Here is a 21255-nt window from a genome sequence, read left to right on the forward strand (position 1 = left end):
GAATTTGGGTGCAAAAGAAGAGTTCATTATGCTTAATAACTTCTCTAAACTTTAGTTTTCTAAGAATAAAAGATCACACAATCACAAGAGGCTCACAACATCACAAAAGCTCCTTTATTAGAAAAAAATCAAACAAATGAAACATCACATCATGCTCTGTTGGAGAAAGGAGTAGAAAAGAAATATTTTTAAATCAAAGGGTCAGTTGATTTCAATATGAAAAAAAAACAACTAAGCCTGAACCCATCAAATAATATAAGATCAATTCCAGGTCGACTAGTGATATAAAAGTAAAAAAGAAAGTAATTAGGCTTCCAGAAAATAATATAAAACTATTCTCACACCTACAGAGTTGTGAAATAGTCCTTCTAGGGCACAAATCACTTTGGAAAGCTGTTTACATTATCTACTGTCATAGAACTTTTATATATTCTTTGACCCAATAATTTCATTGCAAGGTAGATATCCAATAGACACAAGAGTGTATATTCAGATAGGTTAAAAAAAAAAAGAGTACATGGTGGCATTATTTGTAATAACTGTAAATACTGCAAAGATCCATTAATAGAAGAATGGGTAAGTACATTGTGATACAGTCATACAACTGGACACTATATAGAAGAAGAAACTGATTGCATCTATGTACTACCACGTGAGAAAATACAATCATTATAATGTTGAGTGGACAAAGGCTAAGTGTAAAAGAGTGTGTACTGCTAATAGCAATCGATTTTCACAGCAGCTGAGCCATGGATGCCATGGTCCCATGAAACAAATCAAACAGACCCCAGAAGCTCATCCTTTGTACTCCCCAGACTCACTTGCTTAATACTAAGTTCACTCCATTCAGATATAGCTTCTTCTAAATTCTATTGTCATGATTCTTGGGGACACCTACAAAAAGAGAACAAAGCACAGCCCCAAATTATACATTTTGTTTCAAGAATATGTAGCTGATACTCATGATCTTCCTTCTCTGTCCACCCATTCTATACTTTCTTCGCCCTGGGCCACCACTTCTGAGTTCCTTGTAGGATAGCTGGGCCTTCACCATGGAGTGGTCGGAGGTCATGGTTGCCATGCCCTTAAGACTGTGGTTGCTGTAATTTCCCACTTACTGTTAAAACTAGACATGACCATGCCAAGAGGTGACTCATGGCAACATACACCTCCATGACCTCAATTAGTTTCAATAGCCCTCCATGATAATCAGGACCAATTACCTCTGTCAGGATAGTGATTCTTTGTCTACATGTTTACTGGCATGAGGAATCTAGAGAGACTAAAGTGGCTGAGGATTAAACTTCATGGAGACTCATTTTCTCCCCTTTAAAACCCAAAATCTACAGATTCTACAGTTTTACAAATCAGAAATAGATTTCACAGTGAATCAAAGACCTCTCCCATTCCTATCCCTTGGTTTTCAGATCCCGGTATTGTTCATGTTGGGGCCAAATATCACAGAGTGAGCACTGACTTAAGCATAACTCATCCAGAGGGGTGACTCCAACAGTGCAAGAGGCCTTGTTCCCTGTTCATCAAGATGAAATTTCTGAAGAGTGGAATATGGCAGGAACAGTGGCTCCCAGAGTCACTGTCCTCACTGAAGCTCCTCCTTACCTGCAGAGTGAGGCCTTTGATCTGAGACAGTGCCATACAGGATCCCATGTCAGTAGATTGTTCTGTGACAGTGATGCTGGCTAATGCTTTCCAGACAAAAAGGCAAACCATATACTGAAAGCAGGTCAGTCTTCGCCAGGGCAGATGATGTTGAATTGACACCAAGTGGCAGGTTGTTCTGTGTTAAGAGCATGGTGTTTATCTGCTTGCCGTCAGGCTAGCTGCCTCCTAGTGGAAGAGAAAAGCCTTATTTATTTCCTGTTGGTGTGGTAACAAGTTACCATGTACTTAGTGGCTTAAAATATGACAAATTTGTCAACTGACAATTTCCACTGGTCTAAAATCAAGGCATCAGTAAGGCCTGTGTTCCTTTCAGAAGCTCTAGAAGTGAATCTAATTTTCTCCTTATGACTTCTAAAACCCTTCTGCACTCCTTGGCTCATGATGAGCTTCCATCTTCAATCCATCTTCAGGCCAGCAGTGCAAATAGTGAGCATGCAGAATCTCTCCCTCCTTTTTCAATCATCACTTCCCCTTCCTTGATTCTAATGTCTCTGCCTCCCTTTTATTTTTTTATTTTAAAGAGAATAAAACCAAGCAAAATAAAACAGTGAAGCCAATAAAAACAAACCAGTGTGACACGGGACTTCAAAACAATAGGAAATCAACAGAGGTTACCATAATGCCTGTTGTTGTCTTCAAAATAACTTCCCATTCTTTCAGACATAGTAAAAATCAAAACAGAACCGTATAGCACCAATAAAAACAAAACAATGAATGCAATAAAGGACAGACTTCAAGACAAGATAATAATAAATCCAAAATGGCTACTATAATATATCTTGTTATTTTTTGAAATAGCTGCCCAAGCCATCAGATATAATAAAATCAAACAAAACAAAATAGAATAAAACCCAACCCAACAAAACAATAAAAATGATACAGGACTCCAAAACAAGATAGCAGGGAATTAACAAAGGCTACCACCTTCAGAAGGAGATCCCCCTAGATGATACATTGCATATTGTCATCCTCTAAATAGATGATCAGACTACCGGTTGTAGACCTGCAAAGTCAATGAAACACTTAATACTACAAGCATTAAATTGTATTTCACCTTAATACCTAACATCTCAGCCTATGTTTCTCCAGATAGCTGGTCGCTTATGGCAGGGAAGGGAGGAGGGTTGAGGGCTGGCTTTTTGTTTCCCAGTCCATGCTCTGGAAGGGGCTGGCATCTGGTTCTCTCCCCAGTGGTCTGCACTTGGCACAGATTCACGGAGAACACTTGCTCTTTGATGACTTCTTGTTCTCTTCTCCTGTAGTCTGAAAATGACGCTGACTCATGGGAAAAGGCTGGCTCTGCCTCCCTTTTATAAGGGACCCTGCTGTCGAATTGGACACATCCAAATAAACCAGGATAATTTTCTTCTCATCGTCCTTAACAATCATATTTTCAAAGTCCCTTTGCCATGTGAAATATATTTACAAGTTCAAGAGATTACAATGTGTATTAGTCACTTTCCCATTGCTAAAACAAAATACCAGATATTCACAAGGTAAAAAAGAAGTTAATTTAGTTCACAGTTTCCAATACGTTCAGTCTGTGGTTAAGCTAGTTTCAATGCAAAAGTGTCATGACAGAGGGCCTCATGGAGGAAAGCTGCTTAACTCAAGACAATTAACAGACAAAAGGAAGGAGCAGGGACAAGACTATACTCTTCCCAGTCACACTCTGTTACCCACTTCCTGTAACCATGGCCCACCTCCTCAAGGTATATTCAGTGATGAACACATCAATGGTTTAATCCACTCAGAGGTATACTAATAATTTTTTTTAAATATAGCACCCCATGAGTCAATCACCACCTCTAAAACACATGAGTCTTTGTGTGTAGGGCAATTTAGCTATAAATCATAGCAGGTTACAAACCTCTTTGGGGTGATCAGTATTCTGTTAATCGCAAACCAATGTCATTGGGTCCATTCATAACCTCCACCTCTATGAGGAACTGATTTTTTTGAGTGATATTTAATACTCTACTGCAGAAAGCATTGCCTTGCTTCAGATCTATAAGTATGCTATTATTTTGTTATTGAGGTTTAATAAAGTCTCCATAACATCACTTAATACCCAAATATCTCTAATACCTGGGCTTCTGTTAGATGATGTGATTAATGTGATAGAGATGCTTATACTGCAGCCTAAGCCTGCTACAGACACAGAATTCCTCCTTCCTCCAGGACCCACTTAAGCTACTCTTAACATTACCCAATAAATGAACCAGAAAGTTCTATCCCAAAACGTGAAACACGCTCCCTCTAAAACCTGAAGAATCTGACCATTTCAAATAGCCTTCATATTGATTTATTTTTACTGTGGAGCCCATTAGAAGCCGACTGGATCCCTAAAAACTTCACTGATATAGCAGATCCCTCAATCTTTGCTACATTCATCTCTTTTCTTTTGGGAATCCTGTTAAGTAAGTTTAGTTAACATGATGTCCGGTTAACATGAGTCAGTGGACAAATGTGATATTCTCCAGAAGAAATACTCAGATCAATAGGCTTAGACTGTGTTGTCATAAGGCAGAATGTATAGATAGAAAAGTCTGGTCCCAAAAGAAAGATCATCTGTAGACATGGACTTACATGCTACATCCCAGATACCCAAGCTCTCAGTGATTTAGAGAAATGTTATACAATGAGAACATAGAGTACTGTTGACATGTGAGATCTACTTCAGGCAGAGATGCTGTATCCAGGTAGAGAAATCTTGTTCCAAAATGTGAGATCTACTACAGGTCATCTGAGGGACATTAAGTTAATCTACACCACAGGAATATAGATGATAAATAATATCATGTAAGTAAGAATTTAGAATGCTGTATTTACATTAGGTAAGAACCCATAACAACAATGCATGATTTATGAACATTTATATATGCTTGCTAGTTGATAAAATTCACCCTGATCATTTAGGTGTTTCTTTCTTACCTGTTCCTAGAAAAACCTCTGCAAAGTGTTTTTATTTGTTGGTGGAAAAATAAAAGTAGCAATTGTTATGGAAACTCAGAGCAACTCTATAACCCTGATCCTCTGTAAGTTTTTCTATGTTTTATGACAATAATCTTATTATAATTAGGAGAGAACTTGGAATTGCATTAAATTCTCATATGTATGTGAGACTATGTTAACCACCTCCGGCAAAGATATAGCAGCTAGTGTCAGGGTTTCTTGTATCCAAGAAGGTCACCTGGTGGCCGTCTCATCACTAAGTTTGCCATGAGGTTAGATTCCGAAGGAATCAAACCAGTGAATTTAGTGGAGATATAGGAAGAACCACCACGGATGAATCTCTCCCATTTTCCATGATATTTAACAATGATTATCTTGGTAACAACAGAAAAGTGTTTAAAGAACTTGCACTAGGCCTTTCCTGCTATACCATATCTTCCTTAAAAAGCCAGGAATCAGTGTGCTGGCACTGCCACCTGCTAAGTATGTCCATTCTGATTATATATTTGGGAATGGGAGAAAAATTTATCAAAGAGAACTGTGAATGCAGCTGACCCACCGTGATCTGGGACACAACACCATTTGTTCTTCCTCTAACAGAAACTCGGTCCCTGTTTATCAGTATCAGCCCAGATGCTGCATCCAAAGCCCTTGAAATATGTAAACTTTTCCCTTTCCCCATTATTTAGTTATCTGAGTAAAAGGACAAAAGTCTTTTGGGGAAAAAACTGTGTTGTGGCAGGTAGGGGGATCACTTCTACATAAACTCTGTAAGTATTGCAAGGACCATGGAGACTCTCATTCAGTAAAGGGCTTCTGGGTCTGACAGCCAGCTAAGGTCTGGGTACTAGTAAGTGATTATGATGTCAGCCTCCCACTCATCCATTTTTGTTCTTTCCAAATTTATATATATATATATATATATATATATATATATATATATAAACCCCCTGCTCATTTCTCTTACCCAGTAGTGATACTACAATCCTCTTTATTCACCATCTGCAAAGATCCAGCAGGTCTGCACCTCCTACTCAGTCTGGTAGGCTGCCCCTTGCAGTAACTATAGTAGCCTTGCTTCTGATGGCAAGGCTCTCACCTGACCTCTGCTGGTAATCCAGGGTCCAAGCATCCACACCACTACTAGGAGCCCAGTCAGCCCTGGCCTACAGAAGATGAACTCCACTGAGCTCCTTGCTAATGCTGCTGCCCTTCACTAGCACATTCTTTATTGTCCTGGAAAACGGTGTCCTCTGTATCCTCTCAAGAAATAGAGTCACAGTGTGTTTTCTACTTTTTAGCATTTCCACATCTCTGAGCCTTTTGATCCCTTCCTCTACACTCTGCCGTGGTAGTTCTGGTATCCTATCTTTATTTAATGTGGATCATCATTTTTTCAAGCTTCCAACTGTCACAACAGCAGCATACAAAAGCCACCTTCCAAGATCTCTACAAAACTGTTCATTCCTGTGTCATGTTCAGCTTTATATTTTGTCACTTCTTTATTCATATACCTTGGGATTCAGTTTTACTCTTCTGGTTTCTTCTGGTACATGTGAGTTAGCTCTTTGTTGTATAATTCACCCCACCTCCCTCCATAAGCCCAGCAGATGAACACTGTAGGTCTTACACAATTTATTAATCCATCACTTAGAAAAGAAAGTGAAGGCAAACCCTGAGGAAGACTAGTCACATCTCATAAGGTCCCAGTCTCATTCAAAGTGTCTGAATTGTTTTATGAAAGGGAATGGAACTTCTGGGTTCCGTAAGGTAGAGAGAGCCAAGTCTGTGGGCCCAGGGATGTGAGAGAATCAGGGGGTTCAAGATGCTCTTGCAAAAATCTTGGAAGTTGTCTTCCAGATATGCATCTCTACTGGGGCCCTGACTGAGGTACTGAGAATTCAGCCTACTGTGAAACTTTGCCAGTCTCATAATTAAGTCTAGTATCTTTTTCAGGTGTGTCTGACCTCTATGTAAGGAAGACCAGGCTCTTTTTTAGTTTAAGAGACTCTGTGACTCTCACTCATTGATTTCAATTATTTATTGATTGCCATGAGTTTGTTGTTTTCCCTTATCAATCATCAACCCTCCTGATTTCTATTCTCCAGTGCCAAATCCAGTGCATCCCCTTCTTTGTATAATGGATAAATTCATCATGGTTGAATGTCTTAAGTCTTGTTACGCTATAACATGTCAAAGTTCAGTATTCTACCTACTGTCAGGGTTAGACACCTCATGGTCATAAATCTGATGAATTATCTCATGTTTGGAGTCAGCGTCCCAGGATCCTTCTGGTATCAAATATTGTAGGTGGAATTTCATAAAGGCAGATCCTGAGAAAAGATTTGTGTGAATGTGATTGTTTTGCAGCAGTAGAGTACAAACCAAGCATTTGGATGAGAATTCAAGGCATACGTGTGTGAGCCACCCACAAGGGGCTGGATGACATTATCCTGAGAAACAATGTGGCTGCAGAAGACTAGGGATGGGGACTGAGCCAGGGGTATGAGGATCATGGATTTAAAGCTTGGAAAAAGAGGAGACGCTGGCAAAGAAATCCTGAGGAGAATCACTGGTAAGGAAGAAAGATGACAATGATGCCCTGGCCTAGGGTGTTCAAAAATATTTGTGTTAAATGTCGCTGAAAAGTGGAATAAGTCAAAGCCTAAAAAGGACTCATTGAGTTTACCAACATGAAAGATGTTGATGATTTCAACCTTGGGCAGAGATAAAAATAGGTTGATGTGGAAACTGGAGATTATGGGATAGGAGACATCAGTATAGACAATTATTTGAAGGAATTTTGCTGGAAAAGAAGCAAATAAAAGGAACTTGTGTTATTAAAACAAGAGCAGAACACATTTGTCTGTTGTATAAGTAATGAAAAAAGAACAAATCATCTAGGGAAAAGGGGAAATCATTGAAGGAACAAGGTTTTGATGAGGTGAAAGGGATAGGAACTACTCTGTAAGAAGAGGAATTGTCCTTAGGAGTTCAGATATTCTAAATTCCTGGTTCTAACTTTCTCTCAGATTAAAAAAAGAAAAGAAAGAAAAAGCCAGATGTTAAATGTCAGATTAATTAATTCCAAATCTCCAGGGGTAGGATTTGGACACTAACACTTTTTGAATTCTATGCATAGCCAGTGCTGAGAATAACTAATGCATTGAAGCAGGAGGAGCTAAGGCTGGTTGTGGAAGTATAAATGCAGATAGTCTGATCAACCTGGTAATTAGAAAATAACACAATTCTCTATTTTCTTAATGAAATGAGAAAAGCATTCTGAGCTGGGAGGATAGTATCTTGGATCTGAAGAGAGAGACACAGTTAAGGTATGAGATAATCTTAGGAAGTAGGAAAGCAAATTTACTCATGAAATAAAATAGAACTTCAAGGATTTGCAGAGGGCCCACTTGAGATTTGTGGGGATAAATGTAATATGAGACTAAATTAGCACAGCTATGTTTTTTCTCCAGCCACATCCATCCAGGCACAGCAAAGAGTAGGTGGACATGTTCTTCTGTGACATTTGAAGAGCTTGCCACTGTTTGACTCCTGAATAAAGTTACACAGTGGAGGCGGTTGCCTTTGTAAATTTTCTATCTCCCACTAGCTCCGTCACACTAAGAGACTCCAGAGTGAACTAAGCCCACTGGGATAATAGAAAAAGAAGAACCAGTTAACCCAAATGGAATTTTAATTGGAGGAGTGAAAGGAGAAAGAGATTTTGGCAGTACCTTGCTGAGCCATAATTTATGTAAAATAAAAATGTACAACCGTTGTGCATAGTACTTACTAACTTTGTGCATTTGTTTATACTGAGTGATCACGCCTAAATTATAGTATAAAAATATTGATATCATCCCTACAGAATTCTTCTCTTACATTTTAAAAGTTAATATCTCCCCCAAAGGTAATCAATATTGTGATTTCTGTTCCCACAGATTATTTTTGCCTGTTATTTAATTTATGTAAGTGGAATCATGCAGCATGAACTTATATGTCTGGGGTTTTTTGCTTTATATGTTTTAAAATCATCCCTGTTGTTTTATGTGTCAGAAGTTTATTCTTTCGTTTAAGAAGTTCCCTATATAAACACACCACAGTTCATTCATCCATTATCTAGTTCATGGACATTTGAAATTGTTTCCAGTTGTTTGTTTTCATGAAATAAAACCTATGAACTTTCATGTGTCAGGAATCAGTCTATGTACTCATTTCCCTTGGAGATATACAGACAGACATACAAAGTTATATATGGAGATATAATTTTTGCATCACAGAATATGTATATGTTTAATTGTATTAGAAATGACCAGTTTTACACAATGGTTGTACCATTTTACACTCCCATCAGCAACATAAGAGCACCCCACTCACTCCACATCTTTGCCAATAATTGTTATTGTTGGTCTTTCCCAGTGATAACTAAAATTTTAGTGAGTATGGGAAACAATATTTCTGAAGAAGACTTTCATAAATCACTTGTCTAACTGGACCTACCACATTTAGCCATGCCACAACTTAGTGCAGTACCTATAAGGTTGTCGAGCTCTCTGATACAGTGCAGGTGGCATCCACTTAGTAACTACTGCATGGAAGGGCTTTTGCCCTGGTAAAAGGGTTGCCTTCCTGAGGATCTGTAGCCCTAACTTGTAATGTTCCTAAGGAATCTGGCAGGGTGTCAGAGGCATCCTCCAGGGGGGGAGGAAGATTCCTTGTAATGTAAACCAGACCAGGATGAAGTTAAGTGTCTCTAAATCAGCCATAGAGTCCAAATTATGTTAATAAGGGGAATATCCAATCTCTCACATAGCCAAATCTTTGAAATAAGTTTGGTTTTGGTAACAAGCTACCAAATCAAATGGGTCCTAAATAGTTATTGTTGAACCTGCTTCTGCAGGATGACAACTTGACCTTCTCTTGGAAGAACATTCAAGTCCTGAAATAAAGATTCCGCTGACCTTCAGCCAAAGCCTTAGCATAGATGGACAACAAGAAGAGGCTGGACCTAACCTTTATCCTGAGGGACAGACTGGTGTATCCTGAAGGAAGATGGCAGTAAAGACAGGGTTGCATAGAAGTGAGGAAGAAAATGAGGGCTGGGGGAAAGTTAGTCACATCCTCTGAAAGTTGCTAAAGATAAGATGGTTCAATTATACTTGTTAAGGCATGGTAAGGTAAACTTTAAGCAGAACCATTGTGACAAGTATAATGACCTCTGCTAGGAGATTTTGCAACATGTAAGAGAGTTTGGGTTCAATTCCTTCTATAGCAAGAGCAAGTCAGAATTAATAGTCAAAGAGCAGGGTGGGGGTCTATGGACAGAAAACTACTAACAGGAAATCCTGGAGACTGGGAAAAACTAGCTAAGCAAACCTAACTGGATTCTTCTTCTTGAAGACAAGTCAGGGTGATCAGACAGCACCCGTGATATTGTAGAGGACGAAAAGCTTGGTAAGATATTATCAGTGATGAGGTAACAAGGACAAGGGGTTCTTGCTAAACTGATTTAGCAGGGCTCTTTGTTAAAGCCAGATTTTTGTAAGAAAGTATATATACCTCTCAGAGAAAATTCAGAAGCCAATCTAAATTTTGGCCAAGTGAAGAATTGTGTGAAGCTTAAAATGTCACTGAAGTGATACAGAACGTGGAGTTGGGTTTTTTTAAAGCACACCTCTCATGTTCCCAGGATAGCAGACTGTTCTCTAATTCTGCTTTCGTTCCAGACAGATCACAGGGTCAGAAAGGAATGAGCCCTGACATAAGAGTTTCGCATGCCCACTCGTTTGTTTGTTACATAAATGATGTCTATATAGACAGTCTGAATGTCTGCTGTCTCCCCTTTGTGCTAGAAATTGTCCTGTTGCTCTTCCTGCAGTTCCCAGGGCTGAAATCTGCTACACTTCCTGTGGCTAAATCCCCAGGTTGAATTCTCCTCAGGGCAAGTAGACAGGAAACCATCTGCAAGGACTCACTCCTAATGTTCCTTCCAGCTTTAACAGTAATCTTCCAGGAATCAGCTTCTTCAAGAAACATAGCTCTGTGACAGCTGTTAGTCACAGTTGACTCGATTCCTTATGATCGATTGACCTAAAAACATTTTTACTGAGACCTTCACACTCTGTACCAGTAGCAGTAATAACATAGATGGTACATTTAAAGCACAAATAACATTTTGCTTTTGAAAAACAATTTACTTGAACTACACAAGAATGTAATTCAAACTATGTCCTGAAGATGGCAGTCCAACAACACTTTGTGGTCCTTTGTGTCTTCAAAAATTTTCAATTCTGCTAAGTAATAAAACATATTGAATGGAAACTTTATCATGAGAGACCAAGAAATGGAATTTTGTATTTCATTATTACTATAGGATTATGTTGGCAAATAAATAGTATGCCATTTTAAAATATGCAAAACATCATATTATTTCATTTAATCCTCACAACCCGACCATACAATGGTTTTTCATTTTATGTAATAAGGTAGAGATCAGTTACAGCTATTTCAATTACTTAGCTAGTAAACTAGTAGAACCCAGTTTTCCAAAATTCAAAATTCTTTCTTGTTCATCTCTGCTTAAAAAAAAAGTTATCTACAGATCTAAAAGTTTGCTTTAAATATCACAGGTTAGTGTAATCCAACAGAGATTTGGGATTGAAAATTATAGAATTTGGAGCTCACATTCTCTTAGAAGTAGAGTGATCAAGTCAACCTGTTTTACAAGAAACTTTACTAGTTTTAGTTCTGAAAATCCTGCATTTTGGGAATGCTCCCACCTTCAATCCAAGCAAAACAGGACATCTGGTAATGAGTCCCTGAGTGACCTGCTCTCTGGTCACATAGGGTTGGCCAGAAGTTTTGGGAAAACTCTGCCAAGGGGTATGCAGCACCCTGCCTTTTGCTTACTACTATTCAATAATTACTTGTGAAATTGTAACTTATGTTTTATGTTTTGTTTAGTGAGGGGAAAAAAACTTTCCTGCTGTTTCCTAGGTAAGACACAATCGTTTGATTTACTCTTCCAGATGCAACATCAATATCCCATTTCAGCATCATTTGCCCACCTAGTCTCAGTATGGCTCAAACTTCCTCCAACATTGTTTGTTTTGGGCGGTTTCAGCCTTTCATACACCAAGCAAGCCTGTAACACTCATACTGGCACCCCTGCATTTTAATAATCTTTACAAAACCAGCTTTTGAGAAGGGGAAATAAAGAGGAGAGGGGAAAGATATTGTGTATAAAATAGAGTATTTCTGTACTTGCCTCTACTCTAATGCAATGTAAAGCAAACCAAGCTCTTTCACATTTCAGAGATTTAAGCACTTAATGTGTTGAAAATATAATGTGTGAATTATCATTTTCTCCTCTTATTGCCCTGTAAACTGTCCGGTGGACTAAAAAGATTAACAAGCCCCTGGGAATGGCCCCTGAGAGGTGGAGTAGAAGGAGCTGGTAGCGTACAAACATGCTAGCAGAAATTTTAAGCATACAACTGTGAGAAAGCAGCTCTGGACACAATTCTCTCCACACCATGGCAGAGGTTCATTTTACTTGTCAATTTGATTGGACTGGGAGACTCCGGAAGAAGTGATTAGACTGTAGTGCACCATTATGGACCCCATCATAGCTGAATGGGACATGGCAAGTGGGACCAAGTTGGAGGGAGGAGACTAGGAGGGTGACCTTGGAGACTGTATCTGCTCCCTTGTTCCTTCCTCTCTCGTGCTCTTTCTCTGCTCTCTGATTCCTGGCTACCATGCATTGAGGAGCTTTCCTTGCCATGTCCTTATGCCAGGATGTTTCTACCATGGAGCCAGCTGTAATGGACAGAAACCTTTGAGCCTGGGAGCTAAAATAAATCTCTCCTCTAATTTGCAGGAGGTGAGTATTTTGCAGCAGCAATGGGAAAGCTGACCTATACAATCCCTATGACTCTGTCTTACTTTGTCCTACTCTATGCAGAAAAATTATTAAGTGTACTCAGAAAGCTAATTGACAAGATGGAAAATACTATGAGAGCGAAATCAATCTCTTCGTCTTAAAAATTCTTAATATTTGCGATCCATACAATACCTGAAATTAAAAATAAGCAAGACTTATTATTTCAAAAAAGACACTGAACACTGGATAACATCTCTGAAGAGTGATTTGCTGCAAACTTTTACAGTGGCTGCACAAATTTACTCAAGTGACTTTTTTTCCTGATCTTTGTGTACTCTGACATAACTTCATATCTTTAATTTTATTTTTTTTTATTTTTTATTTTTTGTCTTTTTCCTTTTTATCGGTACCAGGGATCGAACTCACGACTGCCTACTTGCAAGGCAGGCGCTTATGCCGCTGAGCTAAATCCCCAGCCCCTTTTAATTTTAATAATTTCTATTCAGTACCAGCTTTTGTGGAAATACTAAGTCTGAGCTGTTCCTCCTCAGCCTCACCACCAAGATGGCGTCTCCATATATATCCCATGGAGAAATGGGTGGTGGCAGTGCTGACGGGACCTATGACTGTTGCCTGCACATGTTCTTCTCTTGTGTCGCATGGCTGCATCAGCCAGTGAAGTCTGTGGCTAATGAATTTGTGTGGAATCCTGCCCAGTTTGACAAAGGCCTCTTACTCCTCTCTTCAGACTTGGCCCAACTTCAACTCGCCTCCCTCTCTCTGGTAGTTTAGCTGTAATTTCTGTTTGCTCTTGGTAACAGGCAATCAGCCCTGGAGATTCAGCTGAGGTGAGAGAGAGGAGGCTAGAAAGGAAATGGAATGAAAAATGAAAACTTGAATACATGAAGCTGTTCGTTTATTTTTCCCCAGTAAATTGAGTTTTCAGGCAGAGAACCATTTTGTCATTAAAGCCTTAAGGAAGGATGACAGGAAGAGAGAAAATTCCCTCATGAAGAAGGATAAGATTGAAGGGAAAATCTAAAAAGCTAGGAAGATGTGCCAATTAACCCTTCAACCTCTAGGTGATTGTGGAGATGGGAAGAAAACAGAATCAGAGAAAGCAAGATGAGACATTCAATGTCCATTTCTGGATTCTGGGTTGAGATCCCAGTAAAGAAGGGTAAGTTAGACAGGCTGAAGAGAAAGCTGCAGACTACAGAGCTCCTAAGAACCTTTGCTCTGCACAGTTCCCAGGAGTATAACCACACTCAGGGTCCTCTCAACAACTTGATGCAGCTGCTATCAAGGAAAATCAGTAGGATGAGATTACACGGTGTTGGGAGTTTCTAAGTCTTCCTCAGCTCTTCTGCTATGTACAGGTGTTGGCAGCTCCCATGTGGATGGTGGTGGAACATAAAGAAGCTGATGTCTATGGAAGTTTCTCCTGACCATCCTATAGCGTGAGCCATGTCTGCAGGACCATGATCTAGGATGCAAATTCAAATGGTATTTCACAGCAAGGTCTCAGCAGGAACTGGCGGCGGCACCAACAGTAGAGCTGGGTCTGAGTCAACAAGATAGACTACTCAGGGACTGGGGATTTAGCTCAGTGGCATAAGTGCCTGCCTTGCAAGTGTGCAGTCGTGAGTTCGATCCCTGGTACCAATAAAAATGAAAAAAACAAAAACAAAAGGTAAGACTACTCCAGGAGGACCAGACTGAAAGCCTCTGGTGACTTCAGCTTTGACAGCTGGCAGTCAAAGCAGTGACAAGATGAACAGAGGACATTGTTTTCTTAAAAACCAGGGAGGAACACAAGAATCCACTCATATATGAGAGAGTTCTCCCCTCTTCCCACCATGTCTCAAGAACGCAGTAAGGTCAAGACCCCAAAATCCATCTTATTTAGGGACAAAGAAGGAAAAGACTGAGCACTTTCTGAAAAGACAGGACCTCAAATGGTACTATTGAAATAATAATTATAATGATAAATCCATACTTGAAATTCCTCTGGCCCTTACTACTCAATAGGACAGGAGTAGCAGAACATTATGCTTAGAAGAAAGATAATTTAATTCTTGAAAAGTAAAATAACTGCATTTTATTTGTACTTTTGTTAATAGAGTAAGCATCAATGCCATTTCACTGTAGCAGTTAACAGAGAAATGTTATTAGTGTATTGATAATTCAGCAGATAAATCTTTTCACAAACTAATCAGATAATTGCTAGTCCATAAATCAGTATTTGGAACAGTGGTGCTCAGGAAATTAGTTTTTCACCAAACTGGTGTTTTGATAAATTGCTTTTCAGTGAGTTGACCTGTTTCAGCCAATGGTAAGAAAACACAAAGAACCTCCACTCCCACTGTGTTTATTTTGATTCTAAGTAGTCTTAACTACTCAGATTTTGTACCAGTTGGGAACACTTTCAGGTACATTTTGCATCTGAAGCTTCAGCATTTTGGTATAAACATGATCTCTAATGAACCATACATGACCAGGCACAGATCTGGGGTGAATGGCTCTCCAAATACTGTCCTGGTCTTTCCAGAAGGTTTTCTGGCATGACCAAAATGCAAAAGAGGAAAAAAGAAAAAGTGAGGAAAATGGAGCGATGGAGGAAGTAGGGGAAGTTGGGTGATATAGAAAGTCCTGAAGCAACCTAGCTGATATGAAAAAGTTACAGAAACACTGACAGTAAGCCTGTCCTTTCAAGTTTTCCTGGTTTGTTCAGGCTTTGAGATAACTGTTTACTTTTAACAACTTTGCATTTCTACAGTGTGGAATTATTTTTCATGACTAAACTTTGTTGTTGGGACATACAATGCGACACTGTAATCAGATATCAGAATCATCCCAGTGTCTTTCTTAAGGATGTTCCCAGTGGTTTGATTCTAGCTCTCTGTACTTGAATTCAATGCAAACAGATCAGTGTCTTCACTCTCTTTCAGATACCTCTGTTTGTTTCTGTCATTTACTGACAGAATTCTATCCTGCTTACTGCCTGCTCAAGGAGCTTTGTTTTTAAGGAGCTCTGATCTCAACCCCATAGAACCATCTATGAGCTACCTGAGACCACACTGATCCTCTGGAAACTCCACAAGCACTGCTTTCATGCTACACTTATTGTATCCCTCAGCTCTAGACATCTCATTTTAACTGTTTATGTGTTGCTCCAAGCATCATAAATTTCTTGAGGTGTCCTGCTTGCACTTCAGCACCTCCTTCTGTCATGAGGACATTCATATCCACTCTCACAAATTTTCAACTGTAATTAAAACACTTTGGTTTGATGCAGAAATAGTTTTGCTTGCTCAAATGCTTAAAATAGACATCATACCCAACCATTTAGTAGAAAGAATGCTTTCAAAGGGGTGTTTGTGATGATGGGGAAATCTGGTATTCAGAAATGGAACTGAATTGGTTCTTTGAAAAAGAACTTTGGAACATAATATTCTTCTTACAGATTTGTTGAACAAAGCCTACAGATCCAGAGTATATAAACATTTCTAGAAAAAAATAAATGCATTAATTATAGAATACATTTTGAATCCAAATGAGATTATAAATAGATAGAATAGTTCACTTAGAGAAAGATTTCATAAGCATAAAACCAAAAAACCACATACACATACAAAAAATAGAAAAATACCTTCATGTTGCAAATTGTAAAATAAATATGGAGATTTTTAGAGTGAAGATACTAATAGACTAAAATGAATAAGGCACATATACTGCAGAAAAGGTATCTGAAAACAAGATAATTCTTGAGAAAATGCTCATATGCAGGTCTATCTTTAAGTAATAAGTTTCCTAAAGTTTTCTTAAATTATCCTAAAACACTCATTTGACTTTGCAGTGATGTGTATCTCAGGAACATATCAGTTAAATATTTGTGGTCCTTAACACACATTCTTTTATGGATTTTCATTTGGAAACCTCCACTGGAGGTATGGAGAAATTGGAGTAAAATGAATAAAGTAAAACAAAAATCAAAGGTTCTGTAAATGTAACATTATCCATATAACTGCTATGAATATTTTATGTAAATGTACACAGTAGATATTTACAGATAAGAGATAAATACCAGAAGGGCAACTAAGAGATTGAAAATTATAACTCTGTAGGGACAAAATAGAGAGGGAATAAGACAGGAATCAAGAACAGCTTTTTGCATTATAAGTACTGTAATAGTAATTGATTTTTTAAAACTATTAATATATTACTACAAAAGATTGAATTTTAACAAAAGTGTAAGATACTGATAGCTGATTGGATCCTTTGACAGTCTGGAAGGAGTGTCAGCTGGTGACCTTAATTGGGAGACTAATTGGGTAGAGATGGAGTTTGTTGCTGCCATTAAATATAGGTTTTTCTTCGGCCTTTTATTTTCAGAGAAAAATCCTCTGACAGAAGTTAAATGTCTGCACTTATTCAACCAAGCATAACTGGAAGCATATTTTTAGAAATATGGAGATTACCTCCAGAATTAAATAGACTCAGTCTCTAAGAAGGATAAGTGGGAGAAGGAAAAATGAAAAAAAAATGTTACTTTCTGTTACAAGCCTATTTTAACTGCACACACATACTATTGGGAGCACTTAAAAAAGTAAAGTCTTCTTTGTTTTTGTTTTCCATTTTTGTTTTACTGCAACCTGTGTGAATCTTTTCCAAAATGTAAGCAACCGCCTCTCACAGGAATCATGCCATTTTCATCTTTGTTTTGCTGATGTTCCAGAGTCTGGCGCCTTGCCTGTACCGCATGACCAGTAGGTACTGAGTGAAATGATTCACTGTGATGTTCCTCTCTGTTGCATAGCCTCCATGTCCTTCAAGGTTCTGTGCAACCTTGTCTGCTCGGTTCATTGGCTTCCAGCTAGGTCAGCCAATGGAGTATAAAAAGATCCAAGTGTCTGTTCCTCTAGCTCTCCCTTTCCCTCTCTAGGGCACAGTTTGGCAGAGACTGCGTCCCACCACCTAAGTTCACAGCTCTTGGCAGCCTCCCTGCATGGTTTTCTTAACAGCTGTAGTTCTTGCCAGATTCCAGCAGCTACTTCTCTTCTTGTTCCTTCAGATCAGGGGAAGTAACAGCTTCCTGTTCTTTTACTTGTGTCTTCTACACTCTGGTTGCTATAATAAAGCAATAGAGACTGAATAGTTAATGATAAAAATTTCTTCTCAGACTTGTAGAAATGGAAAGTCCACAATCAGGGTGCTAGCATGGTCAGGTTTGGGTGAGGAGCCTCTTTTAGGTTTCAGATGCTGCCTTTTTGAATATTCACATGGCAGAGGGAGATAAAAGGTATATTTTATAAGGGCACTAATACTATTTATAAAGACTCCACCTTCATAGTTTAATCACCCTCCAAAGGCTCTACATCCTAATACCTAATTTGGAAGGATAGGATTTCAGTATGAACATGGAGGGGATGCGTACATTTCATTCCACACCATCCCTGCATGCTGTCCCTTAACTCATGCCTCTGTAAGTAGTCCTTTTTAAAACGTTCTTTTATTTACTTTCTGTTTTTTCTTGATCCTTGCTCCATTGCCTCCTCACACCTTGACAGATGCAGCATTGTGCCTAATGTTTTAGTTGATCCACTTCGGTAAATATTTTATAAACAAAACATTGTCCAAAGTGATGTGGGATTATAAAGATTCAGTCTTACCCTTCAGTTGTTCAATATAGTAAAGAAAAAGAGAAGAAATGCAAATGATGACATATTTATTACACTGATCAATTTTATTCATTATAGAGAAATGGGAAATATTAAGATAGAATAGTGTGTTAGTCACTGTCATTGTCCCTGGGACAAAATATCTGGCACCCACAACATAAAAAGGAGATATTCATTTTGGCAGATAGTGTCAGGAATGTTAGTACTTTCATGGTTTGCCAGAATTGCCATAGTGAAAGGGCTGAGCAGGGGGAAGCTGTTCACATCATGGCATCCAGGAAGCAGAGAGAGAAAGAAAGAGCCAGGGAGGGAGATATACCCTTCAGGGTGATACCCTCAAGGGCCTATCTCTGATTTTCTAACTTCAAGTAAGCTACAGCCCTACCATTATCCAAGTCTCATCTATAAGTACATAAGATTTTGAGGAGATCATTCAGGTTTACACTAAAACATTCCCTTCCTGGATTCCAAAAGACTCATGAGCATCTCTATGCAATAGCTCATCTCTAAGAACTTCCAAAATGTTAACAGTTCTAGCAATGGTGACAATGCAAGTCTAAAGTCTCCTCTGAGACCAAGACAAACTCTCAGTTGTGAACTCCTATAAAAATCAAACAGAAAGTTAAAACACTTCCAACATCCAATGGCACAGTGTAAACGTTCCCATTCCAAATGGGAGGAATAGAGGAATGGCAACCAGTAGGACCAAAGTGGGCAGACGTTAGCTCCTTCAGTTCTGTGTGCAGCACCCTGGGCAAAAATGTGAACTACAAACTACTTGGTAGGTGGTCTCACCCTTATAGCATTGCAGGTTGTAGATCTCATAGTTTCTGTCTTGGGCTCCTTTGCTCAATGCTTGCAGCCTTCTTCAGTGGACAATCCATGTTCCTGGCATCTCCAACTTCCTGGGATCTCCACTGCACTTTCACAGCTTCATATGTTGCCCCTGAGGGGCACACTCCTGGTTTCCCAGGCCTTCTCATAAAAGCAGACTGGAAGCCTCCGTGCCCTACAGCTCTATGTGCCTATAAAACCAGGATCCCATGGATGATTCCAAGGTCTAGTACCCAACTGAGCAGTAGCCAGAACCCCTAGAATAATGGCTACAAAAGTATTTGAGTACCTGGATGGTTGGTCACTATGAATAGAATCTGGGGTCACCAGTTCTCTAGCCAGCCCTTCATGAACAGGATGCCTTGGTGCACTCTTCTCAAAGAAAAGATTTGATTTTTGAATCCTTGAGTCTGAGAAGAATGGAGTCTTGGTGGGTTTCGAGAACGTACTCAAGGCATCCTTTCTACAGTCCTGCTAGAAAGAATTTTGCTTCTTTTTAATGCTAGTCCTTTCAGCAACCAAGTTTTCCTGGGCCAAAATTTTACAGTCCTCTCCCAACTTTGTAGGAGCTTCCTTTCTGGAGAAACTGAAACTTAAAATCACTTATCTGCACCTTTTGCTCTTGAGTCTCCATATAAAGTTGCCCCAAAACTCCCAACAATAACCATACCACAACTTGAATGTTGGACTGTCTTGAAATTTTCTCTGCTAAATTAGTCTGCTGGTCTCAATCTCAGTCTCCTACAAAGTTTTAAGACATGAATAAAATGTAGACAAATTTTCTGCCAGAGCATAATACACATAGCCTTGAGCCAAACAGCCAATGGAGTCCTTGTTCCCAAATGAAACCTTCTGATCCTGGTCTTTATCCCTTCATTTGGGTCAGCATTCTCTTCTGCTTGAGCTCAGACAGAATCTCACACAGCTTATACCATGCTAAGGCTTCTCTAGATGGCATTTCCTAACCTTTTCAGTCTCCTCCAAAAACCACTTCCAAAGGCTTCCAAACCACGTGGTCAGGTCGTATCACAGTAATAACTCCACTCCTGGCACTGAAATCTGTCTTAAATCACTTTCCCGTCACTAGGATAAATTCCCTGACACTCATAATTTGGAGAAGGAAAGTTTTATTTTGGCTTACATTTTTAGTCCTAGTTGGCTGACTCCAATGCTGGAAGGCATGGTGGATGGAAGGCTCACATCATAGCAGTCAGGAAGCAGAGAAGAAAGAGAGGAGCCAAGAATGGAAATGTACCCTTCCAGGTCACACCCCAGTGACCTGCCTCTTCTGACTAGACCCACCTCCTGACAGCAACTCGGCTATAATGCTCCCCAATCCTGTCAGCTTCCAAACAAATGAGAACTGAAGAGCCATTTTGAATCAAAACCATAGCAATGGCTTACTGTGTGAAGCATGGGTTTGGAGCCAGGTGACTGATTGGATACATTCTTATGTCTGCCACTTGTGTAGGCAAGCTATTTAGCATCTCTAAGTCTCAACTATTTCATCTAAAGATAAAAATAATAGGATCATAATGAAAACTAGATGAGTTAATTGGAGCAAAAATTTTGCTTATAACATATGCCATACATATATTATCTGGTATATTTGAGGGCTTATAAAACCATTATAAAAGTGTTTTATCTAAATTAGGCTTGCCTGGCACATGGATTGACTTCCTTCAATGTGAATAACTCCATATTGTTGGTAAAATCTCTTGAAACTGCCATTCAAATGTCTCTGTGTTAATTTATATTTCCCCAGAAGGGTCTACATTGTATATAAAATGATGAAACATACAAAAACTTATTATTAACTTAATAACTCTGCATATAATATGCTACAGATGGCCTTAATGAAAGAAGTGATCATATTGATGGGAAAGGCAATAGTAGACACTCCATGCAGGTAAATGTTTGAGATGAGATATGAAAAAAATTAGTGGGCCTTGAAAGAGGAAGGAAACAGTACGCATCTATTCTCTTAGGAAACCCTATTTAGTTACCAGATTGTGTTTGTCTTTTGTTTATCCCAGAGTACACTTTCTAAAAGCACTTAATCTTCCCAAGGCCAGCACTAATAGGTACTGATGTTGTCTATTCTAGAAGAGGAAAAAAGCCAGATAAAGGTTATATAACCATGTAACAAATGTAAATGCTTTGTGTTCCATTTTACCAAAATTTCATTAAAGACTGTGAGGCCACAATAGTGTG

The 21255-nt window shown here is 39.0% G+C and overlaps 1 long non-coding RNA gene across 1 annotated transcript in view; it reads right to left on the bottom strand.

Annotated features, from left to right (window-relative positions):
* Positions 1–117: 117 nt before the first annotated feature.
* Positions 118–21255, bottom strand: part of LOC106027977 (uncharacterized) — a 68240-nt gene continuing 47102 nt past the window's right edge. The window contains exons 2-3 of the long non-coding RNA XR_001201552.3: positions 1621–1848; positions 118–894 (exon numbers count right to left, since the gene is read on the bottom strand). This is a non-coding gene — a long non-coding RNA (uncharacterized LOC106027977). The remainder of the gene's footprint in view (positions 895–1620; positions 1849–21255) is intronic.

This window comes from Cavia porcellus, unplaced genomic scaffold (genome assembly GCF_034190915.1).
Source record: "Cavia porcellus strain 051 isolate PalLab524CR breed Dunkin Hartley unplaced genomic scaffold, mCavPor4.1 scaffold_11, whole genome shotgun sequence".
NCBI classification, from domain to species: Eukaryota; Metazoa; Chordata; class Mammalia; order Rodentia; family Caviidae; genus Cavia; species Cavia porcellus.